Below are 21,037 nucleotides of genomic sequence, written 5' to 3'. Positions count from 1 at the left end.
AAATGTTTATGTTTGCACCCAGTACAGGAAGAGACTGAACACTTATTATTATCATCATTACATTCTGTTAAATATTAGACTCTTCCCTGTCTCTAGAGACCTAAGGCTAACTCATTGACCAAATTTCTAATTGAATATTTGTGCACCTCGGTAATTATTTCTTTAGGGGGAAAAAAGCCCAACAAAAACCTCTTTTCACTAGACAGGAAATTTTCGGGTCAAAGAGGGCACACTTTTTCAAGTCTTTTGATATGTTGATGAAGGGCTTCTAGGAAGAGATTGGCTGAGTATATTATTCATCAGGTATAATTCCCCGGGCTGTGGAGGCTTTCCCACTACATTATCAAGGTTGTTAGTGACATTTTTAAACCTAAACTCTTAGCAGGAGAAAGAAGTCCCGAATTGAAAAGCTGGATTAACTCGAACAAAAACTAATTAGTAGCAGTCTGCAAGGCCAGGAAACCCAAAAGGTACACAATGAAGTCAAGGCAAGACCCGGAAGTCCTTGAGTCAGGGGTGGACTGTTTGGTGCGGTGGGTTCCCCTTCCGTCTTCGCCTTGCCTTGGAGAGCACTGTGGCTGCGGGGCTCAGTTCCACCCTCCCCTTTAGCCTGGGCTTGCAGAGTCTGCCTTCACATTGCACTTCTTTCTCTTGAGAAATCAGTTCTCTTTTGTGACCAACTGTCAGCCCCCAGCAGCTGGAGATCCAAGCAGGTGGCTGCAGCAGGTAGATTTGGGAAAGGTGGGGAGCAGGTGTGACTTCCTTTTGGTAATGAGCTCTGGAAAGGTGACAGAAACCTGATGGAGTTAGGTTTGGGGTTTAGTAACTCTGGGGCCCCCAGGAGGGCAATATATCTCAAGCATTTCCATCTGACTCACAGGCTGTCTAATTTCCACTAGGAAGCAGGGACGGGGGACAGGCTCTCTCCTTCCTCTTTGCTTTGCTTTGAACCCAAGAAACTAACCTAGGTAGCCTTGCTTGCTGGTCTCCAGAGGGGTTTAGCCGTGGGAAGCTCCAGGTGGAGAAAGGAGAGAGGGAGAGATGGAGCAAGATCAAAGTCAGTGTGGTCTTTCTTCCCAAGTGGGCACATCTTTCCCCGTAGCTCTCGCACGGCCTCTGCTTATACCATTCTCTGAAGACCTCGCAGGCCTAAAGGATGCTATATAGCATATTTATCATATTCTAGACACTCTTAACTTTGCCCACAGGGTTCTGACTGAGCATGCTCTGTGCATCTGGCTGAATCCCATGACTGTAAGCCAGCTTGCTGCTTCTCACGCTGCAACAGAGGCAGCGTGTTGGACATCCCTGATTTAGTGAGCACCAAGATTTGGTCTTCATTGGGATGGCTTAGTTGATGGAGAGTCAGAACTGCAGGGGGACTAAGTATGCCTTCTTAAGGTGTCCCACATAATTTCTCCAGCATAACAGGGTTCGGGTTGTCAGACTTTCCCCCCATTAGTCCGCTGCTCTCACCCCCTCATCATACTCCATCTGCCAATCACCTCAAAGGGAACATCGCCACCATCATCCAAAACATCCACTGGAGGGGACAGGGCCACTCACTGGTAATGGGCTACAAAGGAACAGGAAGTCTAGAGTACCTGAGATTACCCATGAACCCTTCTCAAATCCCCCTCCTTCTTTTTAAGACAGGTTCTTATGTATCCCAGGCTAGCCCCAAGCTCACAACAGAGGATGACTTCAAACTTCTTATCCTCCTGCCTCTAACTCCCAAGTGATGGGGTTACAGGCATGTGCCACCATGCCTGGTTTATATGGTATTGGGGGTAGAACCTGGGACTTGGTGCATGCTAGGAGGGTGGGTCTTGGTGCATGCTAGGAGAGTGGGACTTGGTGCATGCTAGGAGGGTGGGACTTGGCGCATGCTGGCCAGGCATTCTCCCCACTGAGCCTCATCTGCATCCCTGCATGTTGCTTTGAGTAACAACAGCATAAAGCACTGGCTAAGTGAACTGTTCCCAAACCCACCGTTGAATCCAGGACTCACGAGTCTACACTTCACAGGGTAAGATGGGCTCTGCCACTCTGGTAGGACAGCCTCCACGTGTTGAAGACACATTCCCTCACAAGGAATTCAGAGGTCATATGCAACTTGGGGCCCCCCGAGCCTCCATACTGCTACCACCTGGGCTAGAGATGACTTCCTTGCATTTGATGACTTGTGAGAATGACAAAGTCCTCTCCTTAAGTGTTTACCATGGCAGTAGGTTAGGAGCACCCCACGTGCATGAGGTAGGGAAGGAGAACGCTCATTAAACCAAAGCTTGGCACACCAGAGTGACCACTCTGGCAGAGGGGTAGCCCAGCCCGGTGTGACCTCAAGTTTTCTGGCCGAATGAGCAATCGGATGAGGACATTGTATTTCTTCAATTAAGATTTCAGTATATTAGGTGCAAGGGCAATCAATGGGTGCTTCAAAATCCCGGCACCCAGCATAGGAAATGTTTCAGCATCTCAATACATTGCAGCTAGAGGCTGGATAGAGGTCTCAGAGGTTAAGAGCACTAACAGCTCTTTCAAAGATGCTGAGTTCAACCCATGTGGGGCAGCCCACAACCAACTGTAACTCCAGGTCTAGGGAGATCTGCTGCCCTCTCCTGGCCTCCTAAGGCACTGCATGAAAGTGATGCACATACCCACACACAGATACACATAATAGAAATGAAAAACAAATAGATTACAGTTGACAGAGCGTGAGTGCATTAATTAATCGATTGATCTGCTTATCGAATGGAGCTTGGGTGTACTTAAAGCACAGCTAACACCATCCAGTACTTAAAATGTGCTAGGCTGTGCTTTAACTGGTAACGCATCTAGTACTATTAAATGTCAGTAAAATGTCTTCACTTATACTCGTAGAAACTGGGACACAGAAAAGCTAAGAGACTTCTCAGAGTCTAAAATCTCCAGGAGGCTCATCTGAGCTATTTGTGCTTGAACTGAGGTAGGAAGATGGGGGGGGGGGTGAGGGAGAGGGTGGGAGCATTTTAACATTTAGCTTATTGCATTTAAAACAAGGGGGAATTAATGCTCATGCAAAGGCACCATGTGATCTGGCCTTTGGCCTCAGAGCTCACATTGACCTAGGAGATTAACTCAGCCTTCCTGAATGTTCTTATGCAATGGATGTTATGGGAAGAAAATCACCAGCTTGTGTAATCTCATTTCATTTTCAAATGAATCTGAGGTGCAGGGGCAACTCTTGAAATCTGAAGGGAAACTAAGGTTTGGAGAGGCTGAACAAACTTGCCCAAACTCACCCAAACTCATCCCGCCTCGGGGCAAAAGATGTTACAAGCCCAGCGTGGGAGGGAGGCTATGTCCACTCAACTCCTCAGCCTCCCAGGTGGTATCTACACAAGAGTAGCCACTGGGGGGGAAAGCAGACAGACAGACAGACAGACAAAAAACATCAGGGCTCAGCATCCCATGTCTTTTAAGGATTGGGAGCCACAAGAGTTTTCTAGCCAGTTCCAGACACATCCTGTACTCACAGTCGAGTCTGTTTCTGCTCATTATTCCTCCTCCAGCTCTCAAACACACAGCCAAATGCACCCACTTCCCCAAATCCTGGAGCAAAGACTTTCACACTAACGGGAGGTGGAGACGGCTCTTATCTTGACACTTCAAAGAAAGCCTCTCCTCTTGACACCTCCCTGGCCTGCACCGTACTGCTGACTTGGAGACCCGTTGGGAAGGGGCTCCGAGTCCTCCCTTTGATCCTGGGGCAAGCTGGACAATCTCTGGTCTCCCAGACCTCACTGGCTCCACGTCTCGACTCTATGATATTTATGACTTGAAATCATGTCTCCTCTGCTTGTTGGGTTTTACTCGCTCACCCTCCCAGGCCATAGGAAGTGGGGTTTCAGAGTCAAAAAGGAAGTGTGCGGATGAAGGGTTTGGCCAGCTGGGTGGACCCGGCTCTGGCATCGCTCACTGCTTTTGTACCTACCCCTTCGACACTTCAACTCTTGCAGCTGTCCAAGCTGCGGTTTTCATCTGGGGATCCTCGGCCCCTTTTTATGATAAAGAGATAGCTGTAGACACATGCTCAAAGGATGCCTACGAGGAGGGCTGGAGAGATGGCTCTTTCAGGGGACCTGAGTTTGATTTCCAGTACACACATTGGCCAGTTCACAAATGTCTGTAACTCCAGCTCTAAGGGTCTGGCCTCCATGGGCACCTGGATAACTATGGTACACACAGACATGTGCACATAAATCTTAAAAAAAAAAGTGTATCTTGTTAAAAAGGATGCACATATATAGTGAAATCTGAAACTTCTTCTATTTTCAAAGGTTCACAGGGCCCCCAGAGCCTACCCTGAGTTCTCGAGGTCAGACGATCCCTGGTCTTCAGGACGGAATGATGGATCATCAACCAAGCAGCAGCCACAAGCACCGTTCTAAGACTTAGGCTAGTCTGACTTGGGATCCTGGCCACGGCCTCTCCCAATGGCCAAAGTCTAAATACGTAAACTCCATGACCCTCACTTTATCTATCTATACAATGGACATATTTCTAGACCTGGCCTCGTACAGTTCCAGGAGAGACTCTGGAAGTTGATGCACGGAAAACATCCAGCCTGTGGGTTTTTGTTTGTGACGGCTTCCTTGATGAGGGCCCTTATTATGACAGCTGGATCGCTTGCCTGTTCTGATGCTGCCCCAGTGGTGAGAGTCTCACACTCCTGGGCTTCAGTTTTCTCATCTGACACATGCATTGATCTCCCTTGCAGACACACTGACTTGATCAGCAAGCACAGTCGAGGTAAAAGAAAGGGGAGGGGGATATCACCCACTTAGGCGGCAAGTGGGCAACCCTAACTTGGTTGTCTCTGCCTCCCTGCACCAGTGGTGACATGCCCCCACACCTGGATTTTCTCACATGGGCTCTGGGCATCCGAACTCAGGTCCCATTGGCAAGGCAAGCACTTCATTGACTGAACCGTTTCTCTAACCCCTTGCCATCATTCTGTTACTGGGAAAACTTGATTGGACTTAGCTTGGGGTCTCCAAAGCCTGCAGGGGTGTGGGGGGGCTGGGCTCTCTGGATAGTCCAGGAAGAGCACCGACCAAGAGTGAGTTACGAGCCCCAAATACTTTGAGTGGGACATTTGCTAATATTTCACAAAATTCATCAGGTCAAATATTAAAAGCTGCTTTCCATTAAAACAAGACAGAAAAGGATCTCAAATCACCGAGGAAGGAGAGAGGCTCTTGCATTGAGCTGATACGTTAATCTGAGTCCATGACCCCCACTCAGCACAGCTAAGCAATACCAGAGCAGGTCATGGAGCACAGCCGGTGAGGCCAGAAAGATATCCACAAAGGCAGATAGGCTTTCTAGAGAGCACCCAGAGTCCATCCAGTCCCCAGGCAGCGGAAGCACTTAGTGTAGAGACCAGCGCATGTCTGCCAGAGATGCTGGGATACTTAGGCTGATAACGGTCATCACAGTCGGGGTGTACCCCTGTGACACCTTCATCAGCTCAGCCAATGAACGGACGAATGGACAGGCAGGGACAGAATGCCTTCAGGTGTCAGAATCAAGACCCTTCCCTCTTCTTGACTTCTTGGTCCCCGGTGGAGTCCTTTTGTCTCTGTTCATCACTCAGGGGGGAAGAGAGAGCCAGACGAACCTAGACAGAGAGGAGGGGAAATGAGGCAGGTGAGGAAAGAGCTGTCAGGGGACAAAATTTAGAGACCCCTGTCCACGGAGCTGCAGAAAGCGATGGTTTCCCCATCCCGTGCCATCAGCAGACAGTTGCCTGGGGTTGCAGGTTGATTTACGCCTTGCAGATTGCTGCCGGTGGCATAATTCATCCAGAGGAGTAAGGCTTAGGTCAATATATGTTTAAGTAAAAAGGTTCTGTAGGGCCCCGAGGGGACAGGCTGGGAAAAGAGCCTCCTACTACCAGGAGGAGAGAGGCTAGGAGAAGCAAAGGTTGGGGAGCGGGGAAGAAGGGGGGGCTGGGACATGCAGAACCAGAGGGGCTGATGGAGGGAACTCTCCGGCCCCGATGGGCTTCCTAGCATTTGGTTTCGTTTCCTTCACTTTGTTTGGGTCAGTGTGTTTAAGCACAGGTGTAGTTAATGCACTTAACACATGTATTAGTTATGTCAAGGGGGCAACAGACAATATCACATACGCAAGTCTCCGTGTGCCTATAGCTGTCATCTATCTAGTGTGATCCATCTGTCTATCATCCGTCTCTTTCTCTGTATGTCTGGTTTGCTTTCTGGGGCTCTTGTAAACCATTCTGACCAAAAACCACTTGGGGAGGCTGTCTTTGACTCTGCAATTCTCGGGTCACACTCTGTTGCTGAGGGAAGTCAGCTTAGGAAGTCAGGGCAGGAACCTGGAGGCAGGAGCTGATGCAGAGGCCATGGAGGGGAGCTGCTCTGGGATGGCCCCGCCCACAGTGACCTGGGCCCTCCCCTATCAGTCACTACTTAAGGAAGTGCCCCACTGGCTTGTGTCCAGGATAATATGGTGGAGACATTTTCTCAATTGAGGTTCCCTCTTTCCAGATGATTCTGGCTTATGACAAAAACCCAATTAGCACACTATCTGTTATCTATCTATCTATCTATCTATCTATCTATCTATCTATCTATCTATCTATCTATCTATCTATCTTATCTATCATTTGTCTATCACCTATTTATTTATCTATCATCAATGACCTATTTGTCTACCATTAATTTATCAATCAATCATCCATTATCTATATGTCAACTAATTGTCTATCTGTCTGTCCCTATGAGCATCCATCTGTATATCTATCTTTTGTCTATCATCTATCTGTCTTCTTGTCTATCATCTATCTATCTATCTATCTATCTATCTATCTATCTATCTATCTATCTATCTATCTATCTACCATCCATCTATCTCTACATCTATGTGGAATACTCCACAGTGCCTTCTCTGCTGTACACACCGAGGACACACTGCACAGTAGAGGTTGCAGAACTGGATCTCCATTTACGCTATCTTGTCCTACAATGAAAGGTTGACTAGAGAAGTGTGGAGGGCGCAGTGGGCAGGAATAGACAGAACAGCACAGAGCCCCAGAAGGATTTCATCACTCTTAGTCTGCAAGCCAGTCCCCCCTCTAGCCCACGCCATTGAGGCTCAGACCTGGAACACCTGCTCACTGCTCCCACCAGTACAGATGGAGCTGTCTGGACATTTCCAGGCAAATTCTGGTGCTTCTCACATGAGTTCTGTTCCTGCAAGTTTCTAGAGCTAAGGCACAGGCACCATCTCCGTCATCCAAAACAATTTCTCGCAGGACACATTTCTTTTCTCTCGAACTCCAATGCATTATGCTACTCAGAGCCAGGAAGCCCTCACCCAGGGCTCTGAGCTGTGCGTGTGGCTAACCTCATTTCTCCTTTGGGAAGGAAAAAAAAATCAGAACCGCACAGTCGGTCCTTCCTGTGTGAGGTCTGCAGATAGAACAGGGATGACAGAACATATTCTAGAACCAAAGCCGTAGGCCTGAGACTGTCTCACCTCTAAGGATTTCCATATCTCGCATACAAGATGCCGGGTGCGAGAATGATGTCTAAACCTAGAATGTAGGCACAGCCCGTGGAATGTTTGGAACAGATTGACATGAAGTGTCATCTGCCTGTCATTTATCTAGAAACGGGAACTGAACAACTGGGTGCTCCACACTGTATCTGGAAATACTGGGATTCAGTTGATGAGGATTCGGGGACAAACCACAGAACAACCGTAACTGTAGGAAATGAGTACTGACCCATCGCTTCTCTGCCGGGTCTGTCCGGCTGAGCTGATAGCTGCTACAGTCATGAAAATAGCCAATGGGGGATGAACCATCCCAGGGGCCAGGCTCTGCAACCCACACATTAAATGCAAGTGCTGCGTGAACACCACCGTGGGATGGGCTCCACGCACAGCCCAGCTTTTCCAGGAAAGGAAACTGAGGTCTGATTGTCTTTTTCATTCATAGATGGGTTTTGATAAGCAGTCGATGGGGCCAGACTTCTCAATATCCCATGCAAAGGCACAAAATTAGGAAGTGTCTTGTCTGAGGTACCACACTAATCCACCACAGAACCAAAGTTCCATCCAGACTTCCCAAGCCTCTGTGACTCCTTCCGAAGCTTCATCGGGGTCCTGAGATCACCGTGAATTGTACAGAACTGGCTTTAGAGAAATCACATTCCTTAGTCAGTTCCTCTTGATGCATCACTTGAAAGCCATGAAACTCTGAGAGAATCAGGCGCCTCCAGGGCCCCTCCTTGCTCCTCCTGGCTCTTTTTTTTGAATGGGCTATGCAAACCCAGCAAATCTGACTCTTCAGAATCTCAGTGTGAGGTCTGAGTAACAAAGGAGACCATATTTAACAGTCTCCCCTGCCCCCCCCCCAAGTCCCTTCCGTGGTGACATTCTGCTAAGATGCACCGTCTCTGGCCAGCTCCTGTCTCCTCTTGGAGCCTGGCTCTCCACACCCGGCGTCTCAGGCTGATACAATAGTCAGCAGACGAATCCCATTACCGGCCACTCTCTACTTTGCCACTGCCGGGCTATGTGACCTTAAAGAGGCGTCTCAGCTAATCTCTCTGGGCCTGACCTCTCCTATTCTCAGCAGGAGACTAGAATATTTACCTGTGTGACAAAGCCCTCTGAGTCCCTGAGATAAAAAGCTTTGTGTTAACAAAGCTGAAAGCGGATTCTTTTTGTAATGGACCGGCACAACAGCGTGGGGCCTTGTTTTCTTCTGGGTCTCCTTCTCCCTCCCGCTCCTCTCCGGACACTCTGGAAGGTGTCAGGTCTGCCTTTCCCAGCTCTCTCTGGGTGAATTCACTACTTTTGGGTTTACATAGGCCCTCCTTTCCGCCCTGGAGGACCCAAACTTTCAAGCTTCACAGCGATTTTAGTGTCTCGGTAATTGTTTCCAGGAAGCGGCTAATAATTCCATTCACTAGGCTGTTAACACCAGAAAGGTACTTCAGTATTTATGATCTACCAAGTTAGCATTGTTTGGGGAAAAAAAAAAAAACACACATAGGTGGAAAGAGAAGAAATGCCTATGTTGTTATCCGTAAGTGGAACGCACGCTAAGCAGGTAGGTGTAGCTGGGACACTACACACACAGCTTCTCAAATTTGGACTCAGATCTGTCACCTCCATGCTGAGGATTTTCTTGAGACATTACTTTTAAATACCCGTGTCTCCAGGTGTGGGATTATTTCAGTGAATAGAGCGGGGTAGGGTGGTTTGCTCCATTACACTCTGTTACTCCTGCTAAACACAGCTAACCCACCCCCACCCCGCCACGCTGACCACACATCTGAAACCACACCTGAGACTCTGAGAGCTAGGTGTGCAGCTTGGCAGGGGAAGCCGCAGTCTCCTATAGATGCTAACTTAGACATTAGAGTAGCCACAGCTCAGAAACACCAAGGGATGTGGATCACACACACACACACACACACACACACACACACACACACACACACACACACACACTCCAAGGAAAGACAGGAAATGGAAGGGAGGAAAGACAAATTCTCCAGCTAAAGGCCCGGGAGAGGTCAGAAGTCAGTGTTTTTAACTATACTGCTTAAGTCTAAGAGAACTCTATGAGACTACACCCCATCTCTTGTGAACAGAGCAGGCTGTTAACTAGAGGGTGGGGCACCACCCATCAACACAAATATGGGGGTCCTCCTCCCCCTTTTCACCAAGTCCTGCAGTGAACATGGAGTGGAATTCTGTCCACCTTCTCGGTCCTACATTGCTGTTGGCAGTCAAGAATGACCCTTTCTACCTCCTCCATGTCAACAGAGATCCTTTTAACTGTCCCCAAATGATAACAAATATGGGGCACATCCTCCTCACCCTAGTAGAAGATGCAGAGGGGCAAGGATTATAGGAGTGAGCCATCCACGGGCTTCTTCAATCATCTGCCTAAAGTATGAGAGAACTAAGAAACTTTGAATGAAGTCCTTGGCATGCCCTCAAACAGACCATGAATGAAAGTAAGCAGGATCACAGGGGTTAGAGGGGGGTGTTGTTATATCTTTGAAAATTAAGCTATAGAAGAAAATACCACCCAGGCTTCCTATTGGCCTCTAGGTAGCACACAGGACACCCGGATAGTGTTGCAAAGGATTTGAGAATTCAGTGGCTATTCAAACCAGAGCCCACAGAAGTCAGCCAGAACCTCAGCAGTTTGGCTACTTGCAAAAACAAGAGATTGAAACAAGACCCGGAGCTGTACAACTTCATACTAAAAATGTCTATTGTTGAGCACAGAATTGCTCCCCATACCCAAACCAGGGAAATCTCAAGTCAAATAGGAAATGACAATCAGCAGATGTCAAGCCGGAGATGACACAAACGTAGGGACCGTCTGTTACTTGAAGTGAAGGGAAGCAAAGGGAGGTTCAGGAGAGAAGGAGAAGACACAAAAATGAGCCGGATGGGAACTGGGGGTGGTGGTGAAAAAACACATGGACCTGAGCAAAAAGCCCAAGGGGTAGGTTCTGTCAGAACAAAGTAGTAGACTTGCAGGCAAGTCAATGGGAACTAAACAATCTAAACAACAGAAAGAAAAACAGAGTTTTCAACGAGGACCAGAGTGTTGAAAACCTTCTAGATAATAATAATAAAAAAAATCTAATGTCCGTTTCATCGAAGTTCCAGAGGAGAGCATAAAATTGAAAATCATTTTATTTGAAGATGTTAATAGAAAAAGGTGCTATCAGTATGGGAAAAAAGACATATATATGGTTTTGGTGTGTTGTAAACCCTGTCCTCATAGTATAATGGCTGACATGTTCATTAGCATGGTTGCAATTACTTGTAAGAGACAACCAATGTTGAGCTAGTTGACTGTTGGGATCCTCACCTGAAATTCTAGCTGTCCCTCCTGGCCAGTTGTACTGTAGTTCTGTCCTAATTGTCCATGGTCTCATGATCCCAAGAGGTGCTCCAGTATATAGACTGTAGAAGGGAGGACTCCATCTATGCAGCTAGGGGAAGGCACTATCCACGCTGGGGTGAGGCTTTCTGAGCATGGATGCCTTGAGGTCATCTACATTCCTGTAGGGAACCCCTCGCCCATGCTCTATAAGGAAACCCAATAGACTCATTGGTTCCCCAAGTTGGACTCTAGCAGAATGATATTTTCATTTGTTTGGGGGCCTTAAAGAGTTAAACATTTGTTTATATCTCCCCAGGGAAGGAAGTCTCACAACATGGAGAAATGTAGTGAGCTTCGAACAGGAATAATATAAAAATGTGCATCCAGACACATCATTGTCAATCTTATAAAACTTAAATACACATGCAATCAAAGAGTTAAAACAGCCAGATAGAAGCCACACCCTGCATACAGGGGAAATAAGCCACTGATATAGATTTTTAAAAATCAAAATTTGTGGAAGACATAAAGAACAGTCACATTTGTAAAGAAAAGACATACCAACTATAAGCCCCATATGCAAAGAAATAATACATATTCATGCCTAGAGGAAACATAAAAAATGTATACACAGATATCCTCAAAAATAGCATAGATACATGAAGACAGAATATTAAAAAGTGTTAAGTAGCCTGACTATAAGAAGACAGGGAAGGAAAAAGTAGAGGGAACAGGAAGAACACAAGCAATAAAATGTCATTCTTAAATTTCAGCATATGAATAATTCCATTAAATATAAATAGCCTAAACACATCAATTAAATGGCAGAGACTCACTTTGAACATCACAAGGTAGGGTAAAGATGAAGTGAGTTATCCCGCTTATCAAAAGAAAGTGGAAGTGACTACATACATATGGAAGAAAGTGAATTCAGGACAAAATGAATGCACCCAACTTACTATTGAAACAGGCACTTTGACAGATGCACTCCGGAAGGTGTCCCACAAAACTTACATATCTCTTGTGGCTCTTCACAAAATCTAAAGTGCCTGTTATGAATTCTGAGTCCTGGCAAAGACCTTGACACAATTTGGGTACAGACTCAGTTGGCTTTCATTCCTTGGGGAAGCACGCAGAGGCTTTGGGATGAAGGTGTGACAGTCAATGGGCAACTGAGGATCACAGCAGAACACTACTGGTAGGCATTTCCACAGCTTTTCCCCACCCCACATCCTTTCCTTCTCCATCATGCACTCAACTGTATCCTCCCCTCCTCATTCCAGCTGTTTTCAAATACCCCTGCCTTACTCCATTCCAGTGGTTCTGTGATACAAGGGATTGGACACAGGGTCTTGTGCATGGGAAGCCCTCTCTCCACCACAGAGCTGCATTCCCCAGTTCCCTTTGATGTTTTGAGATACACATCATTGCCTAGGTAGGCCTTGAACTTGCAATCTACTGCTTTAACCTCATGAGTAGTGGAGACTGCAGACCCACACCACCCAACCTGGCTCCAGTGGTCTTTGGATGTGCTATTCCAGCTATCTAGATTGCTCCTCCTCCAAATATCTTTCTAGCTCTTTCTCCATCTCCCTTAGTATGTTGACTTAAAAGTCACCAGTTAATAAGGCTGGCTCAATCAATTCATTTAAAATTGCCTCCCACCATTCACCCAAATCCACAATTTATATTTTTTCACACCTCTTACCACCACGTGACAATATTTTTGGTTGCTCATATGATGTCTCTCTCTCACACTAATGTGAGATTCACAAATGTAGGGGGCTTATAAAATGGACCCAGTTCAGTATTTGTTACCCTATGTTAAAAGGCTAGCATAGCATCAGCTACGGAGTATGGGCTCAAGAAACGTTTTTAGAATAAACATTGAAAGTGGGAAATGAGCCTCCAAAGAAAGGTCACTGGCTATTATAATTCCATGCATGAAGAGTATGAAGCAATAGAAAGTACTGAGATCCATGGGTGCAAGACCAGGAAATGGAACTAATGGTCTATATCTGTTCCTAATCACAATTAATAGCAATAACAAACAGTCACTACCTGCGACCACCCATGCGCCTCCCCTTTTCTTTTGTAGTCATTAACCTGATACGAGTATATGAACTATCAAAAAACCTGCTTTCCCTATAACATTTTCCTTCTTTTGTTCTGATGATTCTACACATGCATATCGTGTCGTGTGGCCATATTTTTCATCTTCTCCATCCCCTCATCACCTCTTCTGTGGTGCATCTTTTGCCCACAGTAATGGCCAGCATGCCAGGATGCTCCACAAGCACGAATTGAACCAATGAAACGTTGAACGGCCACAGACTGTGGGCAATCAAGAAATTGTTGATGCGTGAAAGGAAGAAAAAAGGAGAGGAAGGAATGAAGGAGAGGGGAAGTAGGGAGAGAGGAAGGAGCAGGCACTTTTGTGTGCTGTAATAGTCACCCAGCTCCTGCATTTTCTTCACACCTGAAAGCATCCCCCTCCCCAACCCACCCCTGCAGCATTTACATCTGCATGCACGCACCACTCCAGCTTGGGTGTTATTAGACACTTTTCTGCTGCTGTGGTAAAACACCACAAACAAAGGCCGATCGTGAAAGAAAGGATTATTTCAGCTTCGGGTTCCAGAGGGAGAGAGTCCGTATGGTGGAAGAGTCGTGACAGCAGACAGCGGGGGAAGAAAGTTGATAGATCTCATCTCCAACCATAAACAGGAAGCAGGAAGAGTGAACTAAACATGGTGTGAACTCTTAAGGCCACCCCAAGAGAAGATCTTCCTCCGGCAAGGCTCCCCCTCCCTAAACAGCACCATTAACTGGGAACCAAAAATTCAAATATCTGTGCCCAAGGGTATGTGCGAGTGGGTGTGAGGGGGATTGTCTCTCATTCAAACCACTGGGCTATATTAATCACCATGAACACATTCTATGGCTGAAAACGAAAAACAACAGAGAATAAAGAGAAAGGATGACCCACAGAAGCTTTGGCAGATCACAGATTGGAAGGGGCAGAAAAGAGAACTTTTTCTACTGAAATAAATGTTTTAAAAAAAAAAAAAAAAGAAAGTGTAGGTAGCTCTGTGGTTCAGTGGATAGCATATTGAACTTCTAGTAACAAGTGTGTGTGTGTGTGTGTATGTGTGCGTGCACACTTGCGCGCGCGTACATGCACATGTACACTCTAGGAAACCGGACTAATACATCAGTTAACGCAGTAATAAACACGTGGACTAAGGCTGAGACCATATTGCAAGTTCCGACCTCCCCTCTTCTGAGTTCTCTGACCTGTGACCTCACCCCCTCCCCCTGCCAAATGAAGAAGGATCTCTGTCGTGTAAAGAGGAAAGGGCAGCTCAGGGAGGTTAGGAACCACACAGCTAGCTCACACACGGCCAGCTCACACACGGCCAGCTCACACACGGCCAGCTCACACACGGCCAGCTCACACACGGCCAGCTCACACACGGCCAGCTCACACACGGCTCGCTCAGCAGCAGCACCCTTTGGGGAAGCCCTCTTCCAGCCCACACCTCATGGCCAGCATCCCTCCACTCCCTCTCCACGCCTCCACTCCTGCTACCTCTGAGGTTGAAGCTTCGGCTTCCCCCTAAGTGGGTAAGTATCAGAGAATCTGGAATCCCCGGCTTTCTGCTTACGTACATCTATTTGTTTGTTTATGTGTTTATCCTATGTGCACTCCAGTGCGCATGCGGAGGTCAGAGGGCAACCTGTGGGAGCCACTTCTCCCTTTTCTACCCTGTGGATCATCGTTCTCCGCTGCAAAGTGCCTCTACCTGCTGAGCCATCTCTCGAGCCCCTTTATTTTTAACTCCCAGACACAAAGCGCTGAGCACGGCAGCACTCAGCACGCAATAAGCACTCCGTCAACATTCTCGATTGTGATTGCCCAGACGGACAGCACAGCGAGCATCCATCCGGCGCGGACCGCCTCTCTCCGGGTCTCTAACTTGCGGGAAACCTCATCAGAAGGGGCATCTTTAACTGAACAACTCTGAGCAGTACTTTTAAATATTTAATGAATTCCCGAGGCTCTTGGAAAGTAGAGTGAGAAACGTCCTGTAAAAATCTATTAGTGCTAATAAAATACCAGCCAACAGGCTGCCCATTACTAGCAATTAAGGTTTCTAAGAGGGTCAAATAACCCTTTCAATGATTTGTGCACATCCCCTTCTTCGCTTTACGTAAGCAGGTATTATTATTTTTTTGTTTGTTTTTGTTTAAGGTCCTGGCCTTTTGGTCTGTACTCTCACCCAATTCCAATTGATGTTTTCAGACACTGATGGGTGTGTGTGTGTGTAGTCCCTACTCATGCCTCATGGTCCCATCAAGAACCTGACATAGACGTGGATGCCAAGCTGCAAGCCACAGCTCAGATATTCAAAGACGTAGCACAGACAGCAAAGCTGGAGTACACGAGCCCCACGTAAGCCTCCTGATACCAGGCAAGAAGCTACAGGAGTTTGCTCTGCTGGGTTTCAGTCTTGCTTTAATCCAGTATTTCCTCACTAGACCTCCATCTCTCCATTTTTGGAATGGTAATGTATACTCTGTGCCATTGTGTGTTGCAAGTATGTAATTTGTTTTTGTTTGTTTGTTTGTTTTGTTTTTTTGTTTTGTTTTTACAGGGAGTTACAATTAAGAGGTTGCCTTAAGTCTCAGGAGAGACATTGGACTTTAAACAGTGCCGAGACTGTGAAGGATTGTGGGGACTTTTGAAGTTGGAATAAATGCACTTTACATTATGATATGGCTACAATCCTATGCGGGCCAGGGCATGGAATGTGATGGATTGAATGGGAATGGCCCCCATAAGTTCATATATTTGAATACTCGGTCCCCAGTTGTTTGGAAAGGATGAGGAGGTATGGCCTTGATGGAGGAGGTATGTCACTGGGGGTGAGCTTTGAGCTTTCAAAAGCCCACAGTCTTCTCAGTTAGCCTTCATTGCCTTGTGATTGTGTCTCAAGATGTAAGCTCTTAGCTGTTACTCAAACGACATGCCCACCTGTCTGCGGCCATGCTCCCAGCCATGAAATTGTAAGCAGCCAATAAACATTTTCTTCTATCCATTGCCTTGGACATGGTATCTCATCACAGCGATGGAACAGTAAGTAAGACACACACACAGAGAAAGATTGTAACAACCAGAGGTATCGGGGGCAGATGAGGACAGGCTTTCCTTTGTACAAGTAACTCACAGCACCTGCCACCGTATGCATAAAACCTACCCAAGATCAAGCAGGCCCAAATCCCAGCATGGTTGAGGGGAGGGAGCCATAAAGTCTCACCACTAGTTTGGGGAACTATTGGCAACTGGAGGCTACTAGGGGAAGGTGAGTGTCAGTTTTCTTCAGGGATATGGACCCTATAGGCTGCTGCCCATGCAAACCCATGCACATCCAAGCAACACTAAGTGAACTCAGTGGGCTTTAAAAAAAAAAAAAAAAGCACATGAAGATGGGAAGTAAAAGTGATGGGGGGACATGGGAGGGGTTTGAGGGAGACAGTATGACTGGATTTGATCAAAGCAACATATGCATGCATGACATTTTCAAACAATAAAATGCTTGGAAAGTTTTTCTGGGAGAAAAAAAAAATGACAGTCCCAAATGAGACCTTTAGATGGGGAATCTTTTGCTTTTCTTGGCTTCTTGTACTTGAAGAAAAGAATTTCTCTCCTTTTCGTGTATTGATGAGCATTGAGAAGAGAATCCACATTTAGTTATTGTGATGGCAACCTTGGTTGTCAACTTGACCTATCTGGAAAAGGGGAACTCAAATGCCGGGTTGCATCCATCAGATTGGCATGCACTGGAAGCCAACATGCAGCTGTTGTGTGACAGGCATTTCCTAGGGAGATGCAACACACACACACACACACACACACACCTACTGACCCCAGAAAAGGAGCCCACAAGCAGAACAAAGTTATGGTTGGCACAATATCCAACTTGGTGAACCAAGTTGTAGTTTTGTTGGGGTTACGTACAGGAAAGTGGGTGAGGGGTTAAGTTACAGGAGCAGAGATGACTCAAAGACAGGTACATCACCAGAGCTCATCCCAGCATGGCTGACAGCTCACCAAAGCTGGAAACCTGGAGCGTATTTCACTGCCTGCAGGTAGGTCAACCTGGTCCAGAGTGTCCTTTCCAGTTGCTTCAGTTGACTTGAGCCTCTTCCAGGCAGATTCATTGGGCTCTGCTTCTTCCAGGGCATCTGGGCTTGTCTGAGAGTGTTCTCCACTGTTTGGCTTGTCCAAAAGTGACTCTCAGTAGTTATTACTGCTTCTACACTCTTGGGAATGGAGGCGCCTAGTAGTGAATCTGGTCAGTTTCAGGGACTTCCTGAAGCTATTTTGCGTTTACTTTTGGTCTTAAGGAGCATCCCTGAAGGATGGAGGATTTCACCTCCTTGTAAATATCCTGTCCTAAAACACCCTGTTGTTTCACATCCCCTTTACAGCTTCTGTCTTGAGAAATTTCCTTCCAAGACAGAAAGTTTGAACCTCGGAAGAAACTGCTACACAGCAGCAGCAGCAGCAAAGAAGACAGACTGCAGAATGTGTGAAAGGGGATGTCACATCTTCTGGGCTGGTGGTGACTGACACATCATTTCTGTCAGTCCTTCATTAGTCACAGCCTACTTCTCATCTTTCCTCGGATGCTAAAGGGTTGGGAAATGTCTCTTTCCAGCGAAGGAAAGAGACCCAGACACTGGTAACACAATGGTGTCTGTCACCACGCTCAATAAATATCTGTTTAATAAGAGGCTGGAGAGATGGCCCAGTGGTTAAGAGGACATACTGCTCTTGCAGAGGTCCTGAGTTAAGTTCCAGCACACCTTATCAGGTAGCTCACAACAGCTGTCACTCCGGCTCCAGGGTGCATCCCACAGCCTCTTATATCATCCACAGGCAACTGCCACCACATGTGCATACCCCATGCAGTTGTGCACACAGGCCCTTTAGGAAGAAAAAAAAAATCTTTCTTGAAAAACACGCTCAATAAAACAGGACTAGAGGCTGACCTATCAGAATCCTTGCTGTGTTCCAGCTATTGAGCTAAAAGCGGATTCACCAGCTACCTTTGTTAGTGTTTAAAGAGATCCTATACAGTAGACATACTTATGGGTCCCACTAGACAGAACAGCGAGAGGCCCAGTGAAGCTAAGTCACTTGCTTGAGTTCACATAAATGCTTTAGAACCTGTAGTATTCCCCCCCCTCCTCCCGCCCACAGTGCAAGCTGTCTGAACCTAGGTTGGTACATCAGCTCCTGACTATATATGTACAAAACAGAATGTCACATGTAAAAGGGACACTAGGGAAGAGATGGTTAAGCAGAACATCACTGGTTTTTCCAAAGGGGTGTGACAGGATGATTTGGGGTGAACAGAGATAGTTGGTGCAGAGTTGGACCCTGAAGCAGAGAGAGCTTCTTAAACAGGCAAACAAGGGGGGTTGACAAAGTTCAAGATTGTTTGCTCTATGAGGCAGGGGCATTGCCTTGTTCACTGCTGTGTCCCCAGAGCTGGCACAGGGCAGCAACTCACTAAATGCTTACTCTTTGAACAAATGAAGAAATGAACCACGGAATGGTAATGACCTTTCTCATCTCTGTGACAAAATGCTCAACAGAATCAAGCTAAGAGAGAAAGGACTAGTCCTGGCTACAGTTTCTTGGCAGTCAGCGTGTGGTTATTTGGTTCCTTAGACATAGGAAGAACACTATGGTGACAGGAGTGTGTAACAGTGGAACTTCTTTTACTCCTGGCAGACAGGAAGCTGAGAGTGAGATACAGGAAGTAGAGAGGGATCCATCTTCAGGAAGCTACTTTCTCCAGGTAGGTCCTAACTCCTAAAGTTCCCCAAAGCTCTCTCCAATAGTCCCAGCAGTGTGTGGAGGGGATTTCACACAGAAGCCTGTGGGAAACCCTTTGGAGTCAGACCATAGCACCACAATACTGGATACAGCAGAGTCTTAGTGACTCCAGCTGTCATGATCAACCATATCTGAGAACAAGGGAGGGAGCCATCTTGGATAAGCAATTTGCAGGAATGCCCATCTCGGGTTTAAGTTGGCACACAGAGGCATCTAAATTCCCGGGCAGGCATCTTCCTGGGAACCTGTTAAGCTGGAAGAAGGCCAAGCCGACAGGCTCCCTCGTGTCTTCTTCCTCTTTAGGTGCAGGATCTGAGAGGCATCCAGCTGTTTCTGATCACAAGTCTGCGTCAGCCCCGTCAGCATCCTTCTGTTTGGGAGATGGCAACAGATGAATGGAATGCGGAGGATGGACATGAGAAGATGTCCCACTTGCAGAGCAATTGCTGGAGGTCACTGAGACAGGAGAGTGGAATTTTATCTCTGTTAAATCCCCCAAGCTTAGAGAGAAGACTTCATTCTCTTTGCAGAATTTATTTTGCTAATCCTGCCTTCTCCAGCCACACAACTCTACGACAATAGTAAAAGTCAGATGGTGGGGGGCGACAACCTCTCCTTCTCTTTATTTTAATAGGGGGGTTTTACAATGTCCTTTAAAAACATAATCTACTTATTGGGTCAGTCACTGGTCTTTAAGAGTCCTTCTCAGGGAAGGAAGCTGTTTCTGTGTTGGCGTCTTGGTGCATACGCCTCTCTTGGCAGATCTTTTGTGGATGATGTAAAAGCCAAGAAATGTATTTAAAGCCCACGCACACCATTCTTCAACTTCAGTTCTCATGTGCACAAACCCTTCATGCCTATAACCTTGGAGGATCTGGTCTCAACCTGATCATGCCCAAGAGCCCAACAAGCAAACACTATATTTTTGCTTGAGTTCCATCTTTGCCCAAAAGTCCACACATGCTGTCTGTTGAGGTCATCTCTGACCTACAAGGTGTCACTGGGATGGTGCTTCCTCATTAACACAGGGCAGAGCATGGCTAGGTGTTTAGCTGGACATGGAAGAATGAATCATGAACTTGAAGCCCTGAGTAAAGTCTACCAATCCAAAAAACAGTCCAAATAACACTTGGGGTAATACAGAAGCTTGATGGTAGATATGAGGTCATGATGTCAGGTAACATGCCCAGGAATCTACCATGTCAGCCAATCTGTAGGATACCATAAATCTAACATGTCACCCGACATATAATGATGTCATGATTCCACCATGTCAGCTAACATGCCACGATGTAACAAATCTCATATTAGCTAACATGTCATGATGTCATGGATCCACCATGTCAAGATAACATGTCATGCTGTCATGATTCTACTCTGTCAGCTAACATGTAATGATGTCATGATTTCACTATGTCAGCTAACATATCATGATGTCATTTCCAAATGCCATAGTCACCCTAGGCTATGCCCAAGGCAGACAGTGCTAATCGATCAGGCAGGCATTACTAACTACTCATGATCAGCAAAAGGTCTCTCCAGTAGCAATCCCATAGAGCTGCAGATTGGCACATGCAATACAACCCATTTTGTTTTCTAAATTTTCATCTGTTTAAATGCCTTATTTCTGAACACTATGTCAGTCCAGTGCCGAGACTTTCCAAATATAGTGGGCTTTGAGCTCCTCGGGGCGAGTAGGAGCTGAGCCCAGCTGTCTGCCCACTGGGTCTACAGCGTCTCTGAAAAGGGGGCCACATCTTCTGAAAGAAGGGCAGCAAAGCTCTAGGGAGTGACACCTTACCTCCCCTATTTCTTCTCCTTGCAAGAAGAACAAAAAGGAACGGCAAGCTGAGCCAGCTCATTAATGCACTTGACCTTCAGAGGGAAATTAATTCCAACTTCACACCTACCGGCTGTGTTGCTCAGCTCTGTCAAAACATCGGCATCATTAGAGGGAGGATGACGTGGCTTGAGGGGACAAGGAGTCTGCCACCTCTCTGTGCTGGGCTGAGTTAGCAGGAGCTGGCAGGAGACACAGAGCTGCCCGTCCTGTCAGCTTTCTGCACAGATCAGGCCTCCCTGTGCTGCCTCTGGGTACCGCTATCACTGACTCTGCCCCACAGGTTTCACCAGGCTCACAGTGCAGGGGCAGCCTTCCAGGACCTGGTGCTGGAGAGCTGACAGGCCGTGTG

At 46.8% G+C, this 21,037-nt stretch overlaps 1 long non-coding RNA gene across 1 annotated transcript; it reads left to right on the top strand.

The window, feature by feature from the left end:
- Positions 1-14,402: 14,402 nt before the first annotated feature.
- Positions 14,403-19,442, top strand: LOC121825446 (uncharacterized). Its single transcript, XR_013047703.1, has 3 exons — positions 14,403-14,560; positions 15,240-15,501; positions 19,149-19,442. It is a non-coding gene; the product is annotated as an uncharacterized LOC121825446 (long non-coding RNA).
- The last annotated feature ends 1,595 nt before the right edge of the window (positions 19,443-21,037 follow it).

The sequence above is a fragment of the Peromyscus maniculatus genome, chromosome 23 (genome assembly GCF_049852395.1).
Source record: "Peromyscus maniculatus bairdii isolate BWxNUB_F1_BW_parent chromosome 23, HU_Pman_BW_mat_3.1, whole genome shotgun sequence".
Lineage (NCBI taxonomy): Eukaryota > Metazoa > Chordata > Mammalia > Rodentia > Cricetidae > Peromyscus > Peromyscus maniculatus.
This window is presented reverse-complemented; position numbering and strand designations above follow the sequence as displayed.